The sequence below is a fragment of the Anolis carolinensis genome, chromosome 3 (assembly GCF_035594765.1).
Source record: "Anolis carolinensis isolate JA03-04 chromosome 3, rAnoCar3.1.pri, whole genome shotgun sequence".
NCBI classification, from domain to species: Eukaryota; Metazoa; Chordata; class Lepidosauria; order Squamata; family Dactyloidae; genus Anolis; species Anolis carolinensis.
Window position 1 is genome coordinate 188,551,210 of NC_085843.1, and position 20,731 is coordinate 188,571,940.

The 20,731-nt window shown below is 40.3% G+C and overlaps 1 protein-coding gene across 1 annotated transcript in view; it reads left to right on the top strand.

Moving 5' to 3' along the window:
• The window catches only part of vstm4 (V-set and transmembrane domain containing 4), a 91,567-nt gene that overhangs the window by 63,332 nt on the left and 7,504 nt on the right, over positions 1 to 20,731 (top strand). The gene's annotated exons all lie outside the window — the stretch shown is intronic.

Here is a 20,731-nt window from a genome sequence, read left to right on the forward strand (position 1 = left end):
GGAAACTATAGCCTGTTTGTGGGGCCAGAGGCTGTGTGTGTGTGTGTGGGGCCAGAGGCTGTGCCACATACACACATACAGATTTTTCACTTTTATTATGGATATAGAATATAATATAGATATAGATATAGATTACATTCTAACCCTAAACATGCACTACGATGCATTATCCTCTATTTATTTATTTACTATATTTATATCCCGCTCTCTCTCACTCCGAAGGGGACTCAGAGCGGCTTACATTTTGGCAAAATTCATGCCGCATATTCAAACAACTATACAATACAAAACATTACAAACAATAAAACAGATAAAATATTTATAATTTTGTATCCCTCTTTGTATCTTCCTTTGACTCTTATGGCTTTTTTTCATCTCTTCCTCTCTGGCAGCTGGCTCTGGTGACCACATGGCCCGCGACCCACAGATTGGGGCTCTTTTTCCTCTCTTCCCCTTTGTAATTCACTGACTTTTTATCCCAAATGGACCCCAAGCCAACTCCCTCCACCGTGGGTGCCCTGGTTCTCTCGGCTGGGAGCCACCACTATCCATAGATCCTATTGTGTACTATATATATAGGTAAAGGTTTTCCCCTGACGTTAAGTCCAATCATGTCTGACTCTGGGGGTTGGTGCTCATCTCCATTTCTAAGCTGAAGAGCCGGCGTTGTCCGTAGACACCTCCAAGGTCATGTGGCCGGCATGACTGCATGGAGCGCTGTTATCTTCCCACCGGAGCGGTACCTATTGATCTACTCACATTGGCATGTTTTTGAACTGCTAGGTTGGCAAGAGCTGGAGCTAACAGCGGCCACTCCTGCCGCTCCCGGGGATTGAACCTGGGACCTTTCGGTCTCCAGCTCAGTGCTTTAATGCACTTCGCCACCGCGGCTCCTAATATATATATATATATATATATATATATATATATATATATATATAGTCTTTATATGTAACACCATTTGGAGAAAGAGTGTCATTGATCACAACTCTGGTGACCTTTTGTCAGCACCTCACAACCCAGGAAATTCCTTCCAGCAATTTTCCCGAGCATCATCAATTATAATGGACTCAAGTACACATCATTTTTGGGGCCAGTCTATTTCTATTGGCCCCATAAACCCAGCTGTGCAGAGGACAACAGGAGCCTGGGTTCAGAACACCATCCTCTGTGGAGCTACAGTGTTCCCTCACTACTTCGCGGTTCACTTTTTGCGGATTCACTGTTTCGCGGTTTTTCAATAACTCTAAAAGACTATTATAAATCATAAAAAATTACAATTTACAGCCTAAGGAAGGGAGGAAGGAGAAGCCAAAGAGAGAGAAAAAGAGTCCAAGCGGCAATGGGAGGAGAAGGAAGCGATTTATCAACACACAATTAGTTGATAAAGACTCAAAATAGTGTATAACTACTTAAATAATGTATAAATATTAAAATAAATATAGTGTCCCTACTTCGCAGATTTTCAATTATTGTGGGTGGTCCTGGAACCTAACCCCAGCAATAAGTGAGGGAACACTGTATCTGCTTATCAGGACTCAGTATCTGTGCTCCAGGTTTTGCTATCCATGTCCCGGATCTCACTATTCATGGTTGCTTTAAATTGCTTGATTTCAACTTGGGTCCTCCCTGTAAGACAGTGTTTCTCAACCTGTGGGCCCCAGTTGTTTTGTTCTATAACTTCCTGAAATACCAGCCAGTTTACCAGACGTTAGGATTTCTGGGAATTGAAGGTCAAAACATCTGGGGACTCACCGGATGAGAACCATTGCTGTAAGAGACAATCCAGGAGAAAGTCTTCTCAGTAGCTGCTCCCGGATTGTGGAATTCCCTCCAGCAAGTTAAGATCTTTTTATTCAAGTAGGCCTTTGAGTGAAAAGCTATATGACAGAAAGGTTTTGGGAGGGTTTGTTGGGATTAGGTATTGTGGGGTTTTTTTTTAAATCATGATCTTTATTTTTATATTTGTTTTCATATTTCATCTTCTTGTTTTTAATTGTACTGCCATTTAATTCATTCCAAAATTATATATAAATAATGTTTTAACTATTTTTTTGTTTTAAAAATCTGCATCAGAACTTATAAATCACACAAACAAAGCAAATAAATAGTGTGACCTCTAGTGGTCAGTGCTGGAAACCACTTTTGACAGTTGGAATTATTTTGCTAGGTATCGATGATGAAATAATGACATTTACTTTTTGATTGAGATTAAATACGCTTTTTTCTTCTTTTTCTGTTCTGTGTATGAAAATTAAAAATATATATTTTTAGGGCTGGGTGGACCTCATATTAGAAAATGGGGAGCAGCAAATATTATTTATAGTCAGCAACTTGTTAACTGAAGAAGAAAAAAACAGACCCTTTTGCCTCTGCCAAAAGGGTCTGTCCCAATTGAATTTGCAGCCTATGATAGTTACATGTGCTGACGTCTGGCTATATCAATTGTAGGCTAAATTGGATTTTTGTATTATTGCTTTTTAAATTGCATGCCTAGTTCAGCAGAATTGTTCATCAGTGCTTACTATCTAGTACTTAATAAGAAGCCCCAGAATACCTTGCTGCTGACATATAATGCAGCCCTTAATTGCCCAGTAAAAACATATTACATGAAGCCCCGATATTATCAACTTATCAAAATCAGTTTATAATACAACCAATAATTAAATGCCAAGAATGTTATATAAAAATGTAACTCAGTCATTGTTACTTCAGTTCTTAAAAAATCCTGTATTGCATTAATATTAATGTTGCAAAGTAGACTGGAGTGTATGAGATCTTGAAAACACATGAAAAGTAATAATTTGAGGAAACACAATGGCTTCTAAAATTATGTCTGATTATTACTGGGATGTGTTGTGCTGTTATATGCGAAAGGTCTGTATAATTATATATGTATAATCTCCCTAAGGGAACCCCGGTGGCGAAGTGTGTTAAAGTGCTGAGCTGCTGAACTTGCGGACCGAAAGGTCCCAGGTTCAAATCCCGGGAGCGGAATGAGCACCCGCTGTTAGCCCCAGCTCCTGATAACCTAGCAGTTCGAAAACATGCCAATGTGAGTAGATCAATAGGTCCGGCGGGAAGGTAACGGCACTCCATGCAGTCATTCCAGCCACATGACCTGTAGATGTCTATGGATAACGCTGGCTCTTCGGCTTAGAAATGGAGATGAGCACCAGCCCCCAGAGTCGGTCATGACTGGACTTAACGTCAGGGGAAACCTTTACCTTTACCTTTAATCTCCCTAAGCTAGTATCAGGATTCATGACACAGCCCTACTCAAGACTTTAAAGCCATTTAAATCAGGCATTTGAATAAATAGCTGTAGGCCAATGTAGATCTGATAGACATTATCTGGAATGCTATTATTGCTTATGATGTCATAAGTTAGAACTGTGTCTACATAGCTTTTTGTTCTTCACATTTACAGTCATGGTACCATTGCCATGATTTCTGAAGCCCACCTCAAAAGTTAAGTTACAGTGAGCATAGAGGTGGAATTTTCTCTCCCCCCCCCCCCCCAAGTCTACAAAACCATGGAGAATGGAAAAGGACAGTAATTGCCATCTCATGTCCTCACAATGCCCAAATCTGGGAAACATGGTATGGCAATGTAAATAGTTGTGGCCAATTCCCTCTCTAAACTGGCCTAATTGTTTACATGGACTCAAAGTTGCAGAATATTTCAAATTCTGGACAAAAATTCAGTGCATCCTGTTCAGGCTGTGATCAGGTGACCTTACTTTGCATTAGCATGGATCAGCTCTGTACAACCTTTGCCTGCCATGGAGCTGATCCAGGCCCTTTTGTGGTCAGCAGTTAGTGTAGATGTGTCCAAAAGCATAGCCAGTCCAAGATCAAGGAAACACTAGCCAGTCATCAAGAGATAATACTTGTAGGCAACAACGATGACAGGGAGGTGCTGAGAGCTGCTTTCTGAGTCAGTGCCTCCTATATAGCAGTGGTTGGGATCTAGGATAGTCTGCCCTTATTTCTTCAATGATCTTCATGAAGCCCCCGGTGGGGTAATGGATTAAACCCTTGTGCCAGCAGGACTGCTGACTTAAAGGTTGGGTTGCTGACCTGAAAGTTGCCGGTTTGAATCCGGGGAGTGTGCGGATGAGCTCCCTATGTCAGCTTCAACTCCCAATGTGGCAACATGAGAAAAGCATCCCATAAGGATAGTAAAAACATCAAATATCCAGGCGCCCTCTGGGCAATGTTCTTGCAGATAGCCAATTCTCTCACACCAGAAGTGACTTGCAGTTTCTCAAGTCACACCTGACACGGAAAAATTCTAGTAAACCATCTGCTACCTCCTGTGGAGAGTAGGCTGTCCTCCTGCCTCAGCCCCAACTCCTCATACTTGGAGTAAAAAAGGTAAAGGTTTCCCCTGACATTAAGTCCAGTCATGTCTGACTCTGGGGGTTGGTGCTCATCTCCATTTCTAAGCCAAAGAGCTGGCGTTGTCCGTAGACACCTCCAAGGTCATGTGGCCGGCATGACTGCATGGAGCGCCTTTGCCTTCCCGCCGGAGCGGTACCTATTGATCTACTCACATTGGCATGTTTTCGAACTGCTAGGTTGGCAGAAGCTCCCAGGATTTGAACCTGGGACCTTTCAGTCTGCAAGTTTAGCAGCTCAGTGCTTTAACACACTTTGCCACCGGGGCGACATTATCTAGAAAAATACATTCTTGGAAATCAGACTCTTTGTGTCTGAATCTTCTAAGTGCAGAGTGTGAGTTATGGCATTTCCTTCTGCCTAGGGCTTTTCTTTTCCCAGATTTGTTGCCTTGCTATTTGCTCCTTCTCTGGCTTCATTGCTATTCCTTTTTTCTTTGTACTTTAGCCCACTGGAAGTTCCATACCGCAACCCAAAATGGATGAATGCAGTTTTTTTAAATCATTTTTGGTATTTTCTGCTACTGTCACCTCTATTGGTCTGCAGTCAGTCGAATTATCATCCTCTCCATTCAGCAGGGCTACTCTGGGCCACCACAGACTCCCCATTTCCAGTTACAAACATACTTAAATCACTTAGTTTTAAGGACCAAAGTTGTGCGCATTTGGCTGTTACCCGGAGACTCAAAGTGGATGGAATGCATTGAGATAGAGTTCTACAAGTGAGGGGCAGGTACAAAGAAAACCTTGTCACATATTGTAGACATCTTAGGCCCCTTCTACACAGGCCTTAAATTCCGGAAGAAAGTAGGATGAAAGGGATAGGGGGATGGCTATATGACGCATACCAAAAATATGCGCTAGATCGCAGGATGGCATGAAAAACATGTGATAAAAAGGTTTGCTTAAAATCCCCAATTGGGTGAAAAATACACTGCTATAGAGCACTGTATATCTATGCACTAAAAAACCCCATGAGAGTTCCTTGCGAAACACTGGTGTAAACTGATTCAGCGCTTATTCTCATTTTATAATCCTGAAATAGCTGATGAGGGATGTAAACAGATGGAGCCAAATGGAAGCATGAGAGGAAAGCAATTCCCATGAGAACTCTCTCCAACCATTCCTTTCTAAAACGAAACAGAGCTTGGATTTACACAGTGGGCAACAGCATGGCAGGCAAGCGACCCCAAAGGAAATGGGACTCAAGAGGGCAAACCTAAAGGCACCAAAAGGGAGAGGAGAGACAATGACAGGAAGTCTGCTTGTGTTCACTTTGTTATATCCACATCGGAGCAAATGGGGTGCAGCTCATCTCGGAGCATCAATAAAAAAAATAAAAATAAAACCTTTGGCAGATGTTCCATACTTTTTGCAGTTTCCTTCAATCTGCATTATCCAAACCTTTTTGGATTCCGTGGGACCTTTTCCCAGGACTAATGGCTCCATGTAAGGACTCTCCTTAACGTACCATGGTTTTTAATCGTATTTTCTTACTCTGAATTAAGCATCTGACTGGAAGGGCCCTTAATCTTTTCAGCTCAGCAAATCATGTATGCTAGAGGATGCATCTGTGATTAGAAATCTTTGAACTTTACTTGCATTGTAAATAAGGACAGAAAGCCATTTGAATAATAATCTGCTTTAAGTGTTAATGCAAGATAATTCACACAAATTGGATGTTGCATAATGGAATAGGAAAAAGTTTTCAGCATGCATAACAACTTTCATTAAAAGCATAATTGCAAAATGACTTGTGTGTATGCAAATGCATAAAGGTAAAGGTTTTTCCCTTTAGTCTAGTCATGTCCAACTCTGGGGGTTGGTGCTCATCTCAATTTCTAAGTCAAAGAGCTGATGTTGTCCGTAGACACCTCCAAGGTCATGTGGCCGGAATAACCGCATGGAATTACTTTCCCACCAGAGTGGTACCTATTGATCTACTACCTATTGATTTGCATGTTTTTTAACTGCTAGGCTGGCAGAAGCTGGGTCTAACATCAGGAGCTCACTCTGTTTCCCAGATTCGAACCGCTGACCTTTCGGTCAGCAAGTTCAACAGCCTAGCGGTTTAACCAGCTGTGCTACTTGGGGCGCTATATGCAAGTGGATATTATGCACACGAATATAAATATCTACAAAAGAAGGCTGTTGGCAGCCGATGGATTTGTTAAATACATTTTTAAATGCTGGATTTTAAAAATATGCTTGCATCGGAATTAATGTTTCCTACTCTGAGCTTAACTGTATGTGTTTTTTAAAGATACTCAACACAGTAAACCGAAAATGAACTGAACTGAATTGAAGAAATCTTTGCACTAGGAGCCACCTGCTGGCTTTATGCTGTTCTGCCATACCTTATGTTTTAGTCCTTTGTATATGTACTGACACAGAGATATATTTCCTTTCCCAGCTGAAATGTGAGCTGTGCTTTTATAAAGACTTTCATGTGTTTTCTTTCTATTTGAAGAAATTTGAATCTTAAATACAGACATTCTGTACTTCCCTATGAATATCAGTTTTGGTAGAGAAAAAGAGGCTGCTTCCCTTCTGCCAAAGAGATCTGGTGCGTCATCAAACTACAACTCCCAGGATTTCATAGTATTGGGCCATGGCAGTTAACATGGTACCAAACTGCATAAATTCTATCATGTAGATGCACCCTAAGATACATACAGATTTTTTTTCATCCTCTGATGTGACTAATAGTCCACATTTTGGCAGAGAAGCCATTTCTGCATAAAGAGAACTGTGTGAAAATCTCTTCTTTGTTTTGCTAGATAATCTTTATAGATTTCTGCTCTTAATTGGGGACTCTTCCCTTTTCTTCTGTTGGTGCCAATTCCCTGCCTTGCCCAGTGGAAATCTATCTTTGCTTCTCTGTGTTGGAGAGTTTGTGGAATCTTCACTTGCTTTGCTCCCCGGGCTATATTTAACATATTCTTAACTTTGTGGAGGTCCCAGGTTCAAATCCCGGGAGCAGAATGAGTGCCCGATGTTAGCCCCAGCTCCTGCCAACCTAGCAGTTCAAAAACATGCAAATGTGAGTAGATCAATAGGTACCGCTCTGGCGGGAAGGTAACGGTGCTCCATGCAGTCATGCCGGCCACATGACCTTGGAGGTGTCTATGGACAACGCCGGCTCTTCGGCTTAGAAATGGAGATGAGCACCAACCCCCAGAGTCAGACATGACTGGACTTAACGTCAGGGGAAACCTTTATGTCATGAGCAGTATGGAAAACCGAATGTTCCAAAGCTTTCCTAGCACAATGCGCATCTACCTTTATCCTATCTCGTGGATTATATAAATTTGTACGGTAAGACAATATTGACAGAGTACAGTGAATATAGAAATAAATAGTAAGAAGAACAAAAAATACGCATATAAATCCCAACAAGACATTGGTCGCCTAGCTTCAATTTGGGAGCCAGCATAACTATAAAAACAAATCAGAGCCATTTCCCTTAACTTCAGACATCAACTTTTTAAACTCATTGATCTCAGATTCATCTAACTTCGAACTGTCAGGCAAATTAAAAGAAAACATTACTTTTAATATCATAAGAACCATGATTATGTCTCAACAAGAGATAGTCTACAGTAGACCTAAAATGATACCTCATGTTTGAGTGACTTCTTGATTCTAGTTCTAGGGCTTGAGAAGTGAAAATCAATCCCTTCATTAGAGTGCAGGTTAATAGTGTTCCATTGTCAACAGCTAAAGCTGAGACTCCTATTAACGAAAAGCCCAGAACAGGATAGATCAAAGGGAACTGGAGAAATGCAATGCCTCCATTGTCAAAATGGGCAAAATACAGGAAATGTATGAAATGACTGTTGATCTCTAATTGATCTGTTCTAGAATAGATCATTAAACTGTCAGTCTGTAAATTTTAGAAAAACATGTTGAAATTACTAAGAGCCAGCATGGGTTTCTCAGAAATAAGTGATATCAAATCTGACTTCTTTTTTTCTTTTTTCTTTGACAGAGCTAAAGAGTTTTTATTGCTGCCCATATTGAAACAGGATTGTTCAGATCTTTAGCTACATCTCATGCTGCCATCTCCTGGTTAGATTCTTTATTGCAATATATTCCAGTTGCTGAAACTGAACTTGTTCTTGTATCCAGAAAAGGGGGAAAAGTCTCTGAAAGTTTAAATATTTTCCCGTTCTTTTTGTTTTGTTTTTTTACTTGCACATTGCCTGGTTTTCATCCATTTTTTTTCTTGAAATACCGCAGGTTTCTCTCACTTACAAGGATCCTCCTCTCTTTCTTACTGATTGTGATACAGTAGAGTCTCACTTATCCAACATAAACGGGCCGGCAGAACTTTGGATAAGTGAATATGTTGGATAATAAGGAGGGATTGAGGAAAAGCCTATTAAACATCAAATTAGTTTATGATTTTACAAATTAAGCACCAAAGCATCATGTTAAACAACACATTTGACAGAAAAAGTAGTTCAATACGCAGTCATGCTATGCAGTAATTACTGTATTTACAAATTTAGCACTAAAATATCATGATGTTTTGAAATCATTGATTACAAAAATGCGTTGGATAATCCAGAATGTTGGATAAGTGCGACTCTACTGTATTTAAATTCAGGCAACATTTCTGAAATTTATTTTTAGCAATATCCACAAATAATCATCATAATCATTGTCATCATAATTATTCAGGAATTCTGACCAAAGTGCTACAATAGTTTAGCGATATTAAACTAGTTAAACATTAGAATCATTTTGTTTCAGTGATCTCTGTTAAATCTGTGACATGGATACAATAGCTTTTTAAAACTGGTAGTGGCAACTTTAGCTGTTTCTAGAATACATAGACCTGTTACATAAGGGATTTGTTTTGGGACCCTTCTTGCAATACCGTTTTTACATAGTATCTGGAGTCTTTTCCTCCCCAACCAGCACGCTTTTGAAAGCTGAAAATGTTGTAGAATACACAGTCAAATTGTTAGGATTTTCTGTGTTGAAACTACCCCAAAACAGCAGAGTATCCAACAAAATGCAAACATTGCAAAATACTTAACATTAAGTATTCAGCTCACAGCAAGCAAAGCATGAAGTGCCATGTGGCTGTAAAGTATTTAGAGTTTAGGAGGCAAACATGCAGAGTTTTGTCTTTAAAATCACAAAAGGCGTATTTATAAATATAATACCTACATTTCTTCATAGTAAAGAACTGGGTTCTAGCTACTCTAAACTCTATCTCTTCTAGGGTTCAAAAGAGTAGATTACAGCCCCCCCCCCCAAAAATCTCCAAGCAATACATCTCTCCTGACATACAAGCAGAGAGAGATCTCAATACACACAGCACACGAAGATGTAAAAGTAGAAAGTCAAAGACAAAAGGTATGCACCTGCAAAGTATGCATTCTACACAACCAATCAGAATGAGAGCAAAAATAGAGAGAAGAAATTAGATCCATTCCAACTGTAGTATACAGACCTACTGTAATACAAATAGACTGCCCAAATGTGATTCATTTCCATTTCGGAAAATACTGAGGTCCCTTCCACACACCTGAATAAAATCCTACATTTTCTGCTTTGAAATGGAGATTTCCATTTTTCAAAACAATTAAATATTAGGAGGAATTTCCTGACTCCAAGACTGGTTAAAAAGTATGATGAACTACACTGGAAGTTGGCTGATATTTCTTTGCTGGAGATATTAAACAAAACTGCCCAACTTTAGGGATGCTTTGGGTATGAATTTCTTACATTGGCTTAGCCTTATGATCCCGTCCCTTCCTCTGTTCTGTGGTTGTAGGATTTTGTAAGATTGTTTCTGTAGTATGAAATGAAACTACAGTCGAGTCTCACTTATCCAACATAAACGGGCTGGCAGAATGTTGGATAAGCGAATATGTTGGATAATAAGGAGGCATTAAGGAAAAGCCTATTAAACATCAAATTAGGTTATGATTTTACAAATGAAGCACCAAAACATCATGTTAGACAACAAATTTGGCAGAAAAAGTAGTTCAATACGCAGTAATGCTATGTAGTAATTACTGTATTTATGAATTTAGCACCAAAATCTCACGATATATTGAACACATTGACTACAAAAATGCGTTGGATAATCCAGAATGTTGGATAAGTGAGTGTTGGATAAGTGAGACTCTACTGTATTTTCATCAAGAGTTTTACCAAATAGCAGATTATTGAAATATTCAGTTTGTGGCAAATTCTGAACAAGGTGGCCAGTGGCTCCAGCTAGCTGAAACTAACCACTGTTCTTACACATGCTTGAGCTTGTAGCAACAATAAGCATGTGCTACTGGCTGGGTGTACAGTGACTGGTACAGTGGTTAATTTAAAAAATAAAAACAATGCTAAATGTACCAATTTTGCCCACTTTTAACAAAATTATTAGTTTTGTAACAGTACCCGCTGTTAGCTCCAGCTTCTGCCAACCTAGCAGTTCGAAAATATGCCAATGTGAGTAGATCAATAGGTACCGCTCCAGCGGGAAGGTAATGGCGCTCCATGCAGTCATACCGGCCACATGACCTTGGAGGTGTCTACGGACAACGCCGGCTCTTTGGCTTAGAAATGGAGATGAGCACCAACCCCCAGAGTCAGACATGACTGGACTTAACGTCAGGGGAAACCTTTACCTTTACCTTAAATGGGGGATGTATATCACAAAATTGGAAAGTGTAGCATGGATACCAATTCAGCAGAAATATATATGTCTTCAAAAGATCCGATTTTTCACACAAAGACATTGACCTACCAATGGCCCTCGGAGTCAAATTTCAATTGAAACTTAAGCATATAGGAAGACAAGCAGACTATACAAGAACTACTGAATAAAAAGTCTATCAATGAAGCCTCTTCAAAGCTGTGTGTATTTCTGTATTCATAGTACATCCTGCTCAGAGTACATGACAGATACTTTTTCTTCTATTCTTATAGCATTTGTGAGAGTTTATAGTAATCTCCAGAGAAATAATGTGATCTGAAATTAAATGTTACCCATATTAAGTAAAATTAATATCCACAAAGAAAATATCATTAGTGCTTCAAATCTGCTTGGAGATATTACCATCCAGAAAAAATGTAATTTTTGTACTTGTCTAATGTGTTTTAGGGGAAGACACATCTTTAAAACACAAGCCTGTATTATTTATAAAATTCCTTATATTAATAAAGGTATTTGCATGCATTTTATAACAATTAGTGATTTTATCGCTCTTCAATATAATAATAATAATAATAATAATAATAATAATAATAATAATAATAATAATAATTTATTCTTGTATCCCGCACCATCTCCCCAAAGGGACTCGGGGCGGCTCACATGGGGTCTTGCCCAACATCACAATATAAAATCAAAACAAAAACACAAATTTACAACAATAAATCAACAAGTGTAACCATTGCACAGAAAAGCAGAAGGAAAACTCAGAACAGCATTATGTTCATGTTTTTAAAAAGTAGAAACAGAGATTATCTACTATCTCTTTTTAGGACCTTATCATAAAGGCCGCCGGAATCACCACGGATCGTGGCGAATCCGACAGTGCCTGTCGGGGGGCACGGTGAACCCGTCGCCCCATGCCCTACATCATCTGTCTTACTGGCATGCCGAATCCACAGGAGAAAATATTGACTACGCAACTTCCCCACATTGCTTTTGGTGCCAAACAGCTCCGCAAACACTCTCCACCCAACCCAGAGCCGTGCAAGCTCGCAGATCTCCCCCCACTCTAGAGAGCAGCAGATGAGAAGGAGGAATGGAGCCCCACGGCACCACTCAACCAGGAGCCATGTGGCTCGAAACAACGTGCAACCCCCGCCCAGACCAGGGCCTGAATGGGGGGGAGGCAGTGGACACCCCATGAGGGGACTCCACGCAGGCTCGTCTCATGGTCCTGGCCACCCCAAGACCAAGAAAAACCTGCCCTGCCTCTGCCGCCCCCAGGGTGATGGTAACAGAGGGGAGAAACGTCCTAAGAGGGAGGGGGTGCAGGCCAGTGACCCTGCTGCCTCCCCCTCACTTACAGAATGGTGATTGACGACCCACACAGGACTAAAATCCACACAGAAGTAGGTTTAAATGTGTTTCCTTTCCTGTCATTTCAATGTCATGCCTCCACTGAGTCCCAGTCTCCAGGGCAGCAGAAAGAAAGCCTGCTCCCTCTTCCTTAAGGCATATCATTTCACATATTTATACATGGCTCTCATGTCTCCTTTTAACCTTCTCTTCTGCAGGTAAACAGACCAAGCTCTTTAAGATGCTCCTCATGGGGATTATTCATCCTTTTAGTTGCCCTCTTCCTCCTGACACCTTCCAGCTCAGAGTCATTATCATTTCCATTATTATTATTATTTTATTGTATGACACAGCAAACAAGATAGACATGCTGGATTTCATATCACAAAACCACAAGTCGAACACTTCCCCAGCGTCTAGGACTGTGTGATGTATTTTCGGATGATGCGCGCAGATCCCAGTAGGGTGGCCTTTTGCAGTTGACAAATCGGAATTTTGTCAATGCCTATTGTTTCCAAATGCCAGCTGAGATCTTTTGGCATGGTACCCAATGTGTCGATCACCACCGGGACCACCTGTACTGGTTTCTGCCAGAGTCTTTGAAGTTCAATCTTGAGGTCCTGATAGCGGCTGAGTTTTTCCTGTTGTTTTCGTCAATGCGACTGTCACCTGGGATGGCAACATCAATGATCCAAACCTTTTTCCTTTCCACAACTGTGATGTCTGGTGTGTTGTGTTCCAGAACTTTGTCAGTCTGGATTCGGAAGTCCCACAGTATCTTTGCGTGCTCATTCTCCAATACTTTTGCAGGTTTGTGATCCCACCAGTTCTTTACTGCTGGGAGGTGGTACATTATTATTATTATTATTATTATTATTATTATTATTATTATTATTATTAGGTTGCTGTGAAGCATGAAAATGAACAAAACCTGGCTCCCAGCATTAAAAAAACTCAAAAATCAGGACAGTAAATAAATAACAACATTCTAAAATCAGGGAAATTTCAAACAGGGAACAACCAGAGCCAGCTAATACCCTCCACAAAGGATTCTCCCAGGGAGGAAGCAGCCAGGCTTTGAAGCTGCAAGGCCATTAAATGCTAATCAAGGTGAAAATTGCAGCATTCATACTTGCCTCCAACAGGCAAGAGTTCTTTCTTCCACCTTGGATATTATTCCACAGATATATAAACCACACCACAGCAATGCGTGGCTGGGCATGGCTAGTGATTTATGTAGTATTTTAATGGTGTATTTTACATCGTATTTTATAATCTGGTTTTTATGTATTTATTTGTCTGTCCTATATGTGAAAGACTCATGGTCTAAGCATTAAATAAACTATCTATCTACCATAAGTGGATTATAGCACTCTTATTGTAGAGTGTTAACAGGTTCATGATCATTTTCTAGTACCGCATTGCAGGGCTGATTATGACCTTAACTATGTATTGCTGGAGTTATTTGTGGCAGCTCTCTCGGCAAGCCCTCTGCTGTGTCATCAAAGTTAAATACAAAATTATGACCTCACAAATGGTTTGAGGTCTCATGCACAGTGAATCCAATCTACCCTCCTTTCAAAATGGTCAGGATATAATATTTTGCCAACAAGGTAACCAGGAAGTGAGCCTGAAAACCGGTTCTTTTTTTTTTTTTTTGTTATCTGAAAGCTGTATCTATTGGCAGGAGCCGCTGGGGGGATGGCCTTCTTTGCTGCCTTTAAACTGTGCATGTTGAAAACCAGGCATATGCTAATGATCTGGAAGGGCTAGGAATTTTTCTGTTGCTTAGAAACAGGAGTCTCACAAACCGCATCACAAGAGCTGACTAGAATATCACAGGAGCAGAGTAAGTCGCCCTCTCCTAAAACAGATCACCCTTACATTAAATTCCAGCTGATATTTTTAGAATGTATGGGTTGTGGCAAGTGCGGGCAGAGGAGGAGTGTCATTGCAATCCACGGTTTTGTTTGCAAATGATTTCTTGCAAAAAGATTACTGGGAAAAGAAGTTTGCTATAGCAGATACAGCATGGGTGCCAGAACGGCCAGGTCCAGCCCAATGGTGGTAAGTGACTTCAGGTTTCTCCCAAGTGCCAGCTACACACATACACTCAGTAAACTAAGCAGTTCAAGAAAGCGCTTTTTTGATCATTTTCTTTGTAAAATATTTTGTGCAGATAGATATTACAAACTCTGTTTTCAAAAGAAATCATGCAAGTGGAAAACTGCTTAAAGATCGATGTAATTTAACACTACTTTTTAGCAGAAACCATAACCATGCAATTAAGCTGTTAGTTTTACTCAGCAGAGACAAGCGGCATAATGATTTCTTTGGATTATGACTCTGGGGACCAGGGTTTGAATCCCATCCGGTTGTGAAAAACCACTGGGTGCCCTTGGGCAATTCACGCTTTCAGCCTCAGAGAAAGGCAATGCCCTCGTCCCGGCAACAAATCTTTCCAAGAAGATCCCATGATATGTTCACCTTTGGGACCCCATAAGTTGAAAATTTGAAGTCACTCAACAGCATTTATCCAGCAATGGAAAAAGGATGACAGGTTGGTTGATGAAGTTAGATCAAATTATATATGTAGATCAGGTTTTTAAAAACATTGTGATGTGTGATACTCTGGTGAAGCTTAGGGATCTCTTCTCGGCATAGTACATCTGTAGCTTCCTTAACAGAGGATGTCCAATAACAATAATTTTGAAGCAGTGATGAACTTAATATTTTAAGATATCAGCAACAATGGTTGTGTGATGTAAAAATATGTGTGATTTCTGATGATGACAAAATTGCAGGTACAGTAGAGTCTCACTTATCCAACATAAACAGGACAGCAGAATGTTGGATAAGTGAAAATGTTGGATAATAAGGAAAAGCCTATTAAACGTCAAATTATGTTATGATTTTGCAAATTAATCACCAAACTATCATGTTTTACAACGTTTGGCTTTCTTAGCATTAAAAAACATTGCCGTGGTTACCTCTTCTAACTCCATGATTCCATGATTCTATGTTTATTTAATAGGAGCCCCGGTGGTGAAGTGTGTTAAAGCACTGAGCTGCTGAACTTGCGGACCGAAAGGTCCCAGGTTCAAGCCCCGGGAGTGGCGTGAGCGGCTGCTGTTAGCTCCAGCTTTTGCCAACCTAGCAGTTCGAAAACATACCAATGTGAGTAGATCAATAGGTACCGCTCCGGCAGGAAGGTAACGGCACTCCATGCAGTCATGCCGGCCACATGACCTTGGAGGTGTCTACGGACAACGCCGGCTCTTCGGCTTAGAAATGGAGATGAGCACCACACCCCAGATTCAGACATGACTGGACTTAACATCAGGGGAAACCTTTACCTTTACCTATGTTTATTTGGAAACAAGCCACAGAACTCAAAGGATCTTATTTACTTGCAAGTATGTTCAGTATAGTAAAATTTAAAAATGCATGCCATGTCACATTTATTAACAACTTTCTTTCAAAACAAAAATGGGCAAAATAGAACAACAGTACTTTGACAATAAAAAATCCTTCATATTGGCTGATTAAATATAATGGTTAAAGGTAAGAACTAAGATTTGTGGGAGCTAGCTCAGAATGTTAGTAGGGATGAAAGTGGGTGAAGAGAGAGCCCCAATACATAAGGAATACACACAAACTTCACTCATTCATGAACAAATGTACACCATTCACTCCAAACACTCTTTAGGCTCAAACAACATGTCTAGATTCTGTTTTAAGCCTGGTTCACAAGGTGATTTGGCCTCTTGCTGCTTTTGGACTTGTAGGTAGTAGGCATGTCCGATCAATGAAAAAAATGTTTCAATTCTCGTTTCTAAAGTAGGGGGCGCTGGTGCTTCGATATAGAAAGTATTTCCAATTTTTTCACCCAAAATTTTCGGATATTTCCGAAGATTCGTAATGATTCTAAATGTTTCTAAAATGGCGGACGCGCATGCGCAATTGCAAAAAAAAAAAAGGAACCTGGGGGGGGGGAATTTTACAGGGCTCTCTTGCCCTAATTTCTTGAGCTATCCTCATCAAATTTGCAATGCCCTTGCAAGTTGTGCAAAGATACTTTGAAAACTAGAAATTCCCTTGCTATATTTGTAAGCAAGAAGGACACTGGAAATCAATGGTGTCTCTGGCTATGTAATCGCACAAGCCTCAACCCAATGCCTTCAATTAGAAATGGACCAGTGACCACCATGCCAAGCAATGCCCTGGCAAGGAGTGCAAAGATACTTTGAAAACTAGAAATTCCCTTGCTAAGAGAAAGAACCAGCAACAAAACCCTAACCCTTTCTCCAAACACCTCTGTGGGAACAGCCAGACTGGGCCCCTTCACCCTCTCTCTCCCTCAAGAGGCTTGCTTGCTCTCCATTTGCAGACCACCACCCTCTCCATTCAAAGCCCAGCCCAGAATGGCTTGCCCAGGCTACACAATGGGCTTTTATGGCAATCTTCCACATGGACGCAGAGGACCCTAGCCCCACCTTTGCGTCCATCATGGAAGCTTCTGATTGGCCGGGGAGCGGCAGCCATGTTAGGCTGCGCTAAGCTCCCATTCAAGGTAGGTTGCAGAAACAAATTTTTTTTACAAAATATTAAAAAATATATATCAAAAAAAATTGGGGGGAAAAATTAACGAAACATTAAGAGACAATTAGAGAATGGGCCAACAATGGTTCGAATTACATTGCTGGTTGCACTGTGAGACAAAGTCTCGGAATGCGTCTCAAAAAACGAGAACAATCCGAAATAAAGCCGATATACGATTCCAAACGATTTTTTGGATATGTCTAGTAGGTAGCTCACTGTTGGTACACTTGTTACCAGGGTGTGTAGAACACAAAGGTTCACAAGCAACACATTCAACGTTGACACACTCCAATTACTCCCTTGCATCAAATGTCCTGATGGGCCTATGCACATGCATCCACTGATCTTCTCACTGGTCCCATCAGTCTGCTTTTGGCTGTCTTAGCATTAAAAAACAACAATGTCTACTTTCACACTGAGCCAAAGCATTGGTGCTAGCTGGAAATGGGTGAGGATGGCTGCACAGACTTTAAAATTATAAAATTTAAAAATCAGAATGCTATGAGTGCCATCTATCAATCTGAGATATGTCTCACCTGCAGAGCGCAGCAGCTACTTGAGACTTCAACCATCACCTTTAGTCTTGGCAGTCCTAAATCTAAGGATGTGTTTAGATTCGCCTTCATCCATTCCTCTCCTTATATTTTGTTCTTTGGAAACTAGGCATTTTGGTGAATGCAGGATACTGTGAATTATTACAAGGCCAGGACAGGCACAGGATTTCAGCATTTCATTTAAATGAGCTGAAATGTACTATCTTCCATCTGATCACCACATCCATGTACTTGCACATGATTAATGAGTAGTCAAAAGGCCTGAAGGGCTGTAATGAAACCTTCCTAATAGAGAAATGCATTGTAGACAAATCTATATCCTTCTTCAAACAACCATTCATCAACACTGTGATTTGATTCTTCACAATTAAATGCTGAAGTTTTGGATCAGTGGAATTCAGCCAACTGGAACTTGTGTAGTTCTTTGTTCTCTGACAGCTGCAGAAAGTACCATAAATGTATTTGCAAAATGTTCCTCACAGCTTGTCTACCTTAAATTATGATTTTTTTTTTCAAAATCAGAGTCCAGCATTCAGCTGTCTGAGTAGGATATAGATATGGGTGCTCTCCCTCATAGGAATTCTCTGCCTAATGAAGTTGCCAAATTTCTAGCATTAGAGTAACTTAAAACTCCAGTTCATTGTCTAGAAATATAGTTTAGGCCAAGAAAAGAGAACAATGTCACTTTTATTGTCATTTACCGTTACAGTATAGTCTCACTTATCCAACATAAACGGGCCAGCAGAACATTGGATAAGCAAATATGTTGGATAATAAGGAGGGATTAAGGAAAAGCCTATTAAACATCAAATTAGGTTATGATTTAACAAATTAAGCACCAAAACATCATGTTATACAACACATTTGACAGAAAAAGTAGTTCAGTACAAAATAATGCTATGTAGTAATTACTGTATTTATGAATTTAGCACCAAAATATCACGATTTATTGAAAACATCAACTACAAAAATGCGTTGGATAAACCAGAACGCTGGATAAGCGAGTGTTGGATAAGTATTACTCTACTGTATTAGTGTCTCGCTCTCTGCAATGCTAGAAATTTGGGGACTAAAAGGGAATCTCATGGAGAGTGGCACAATTCATATTTAGGGCCAATGCTCTCATTTTCTTACCCTAGCTATACATCTGTGTCTGGGTAAAGTGAATCTGTAGGAGAAGGGTGCAGGAATAATGCATAAATAGCCAGAAATCCGTGTTCTTGCTGAAAATAAGCTGTTCATATTTCACAACTGGAATATTTGAATATTTTATCAAAATAGCAGTTTCAAGAGAACTTACAGGGGATCACAGAAAAGGAGATGGTTCTTAAATTACCTCTCCACAGTTGCTGCCACAGGTTATTTATCCGTTCTCATTTCTCTTGCATATTAAGTAAAAAGATACCCTTCCAATTTGGCTCAGAACACTACATGTGAAAAAGGATCTGGGGATTGTCACTGAACATAAGTTGAATATAAGCCAGCAGTGTGATGCTTATGAAAGGAAGTGGATATTATTTTGGGATCATAGTCAAGGAAGGCAATAGTCTCACCATATTCTGAATTGGTCAGAATTTAACTAGAATAAGTTAAATTTGGGCCCCCTGGTGGCACAGTGTGTTAAAGCGCTGAGCTGCTGAACTTGCGGACCAAAAGGTCCCAGGTTCAAATCCCGCGAGCGGAATGAGCATCCGCTGTTAGCCCCATCTCCTGCCAACCTAGCAGTTTGAAAACATGCAAATGTGAGTAGATCAATAGGTACCGCTCCGGCGGGAAGGTAACGGCGCTCCATGCAGTCATGCCAGCCACATGACCTTGGAGGTGTCTATGGACAACGCCGACTCTTCGGCTTAGAAATTGAGATGAGCACCAACCCCCAGAGTCGGTCACGACTGGACTTAACATCAGGGGAAACCTTTACCTTTACCTTAAGATTGTGAATAAGAGCTGTCAATCAGGCTGTTGCTCTCATAGAATATGCTCTGAGCTCAGTGGGTATGATCATGTAACAAGTTCATGACAAAGTTTTATTACTTCCATAACACAGTTTGCCCACATTTCAGGCTGTCATAACAAATCAGTAGCGTTCCTTCATAACGGAGTTGGATCGGATGGCCTTTCTGGTCTCTTAGAATTTTTTTTCTCTTTTCTTCTTGTTAATCCCTTCCTCTGCTTCCCTTGATCCCCCATTTTTTCACTCTTGACTCTTCCCACAGTATTCTCCCTACCCAATTTCCCTTTTTTTCTCTTTTCTTTTCTTTTTCTCTACTATTTATTTTATCAAAAATGTATGGAAAACCTTCAATAAAGATTTATTTTAAAAAAAATAACACAGTTTGCCCACATTTCAGGTTATCATAACAAATCAGTAGTTTTCCTTCATGACGGAGTTGGATCTGATGGCCTTTTCAGTCTCTTACAATTTACAAACACATATAATCATATAATGTGATGACTTTAAGTTGAATAAGTACTCTAAAACATGTCAAAAATAAAGTATGTTTATGTTTCTAGTGGCAATACAGGCTGTGGATAGAAGATAGGTAATACAATATTTTCATTCAGATTTTTTTTTTCGTGTCAGGAGCAACTGGAGTTGCTTCTGGAGTGAGAGGATTGGCCGTCTGCAAGAACGTTGCCCAGGGGACGCCCGGATGTTTTGATGTTTTTACCATCTTTGTGGGAGGCTTCTCTCATGTCCCCGCATGGAGCTAGAGCTGATAGAGGGAGCTCATCCGCGCTCTCCCCGGGTGGGATTCGAACCTGGCAGCCTACAGGTCAGCAACCCAACCTTCAAGTCACAAGGCTTTTATCCCCTAGGCCACCAGAGGCTCCTTTCATTCAGATGCAAATGAGTAAATTACCTTAGGCAGGAAGGAAATGCAGGGTGTAGCGCGACCTCATCACGACAGAAAGGGAGAGTCACATCTCAGACAGCTCACTCAAACGTATCACAGATGTCATAACCACTAGGAAAACCATCATAAGGGTCAGAAGTCTATCATCCATAGTTGCAAGATAATAACTAGGTCTATAACTGCAGCTATCCTGGCTTTCCAGAAGACATCAAAATGGATGTTATTTGTGATGAGGTCAACCAACATGCTATTAACAGATTTCAGAAATATGGGTGGTAAACAGAT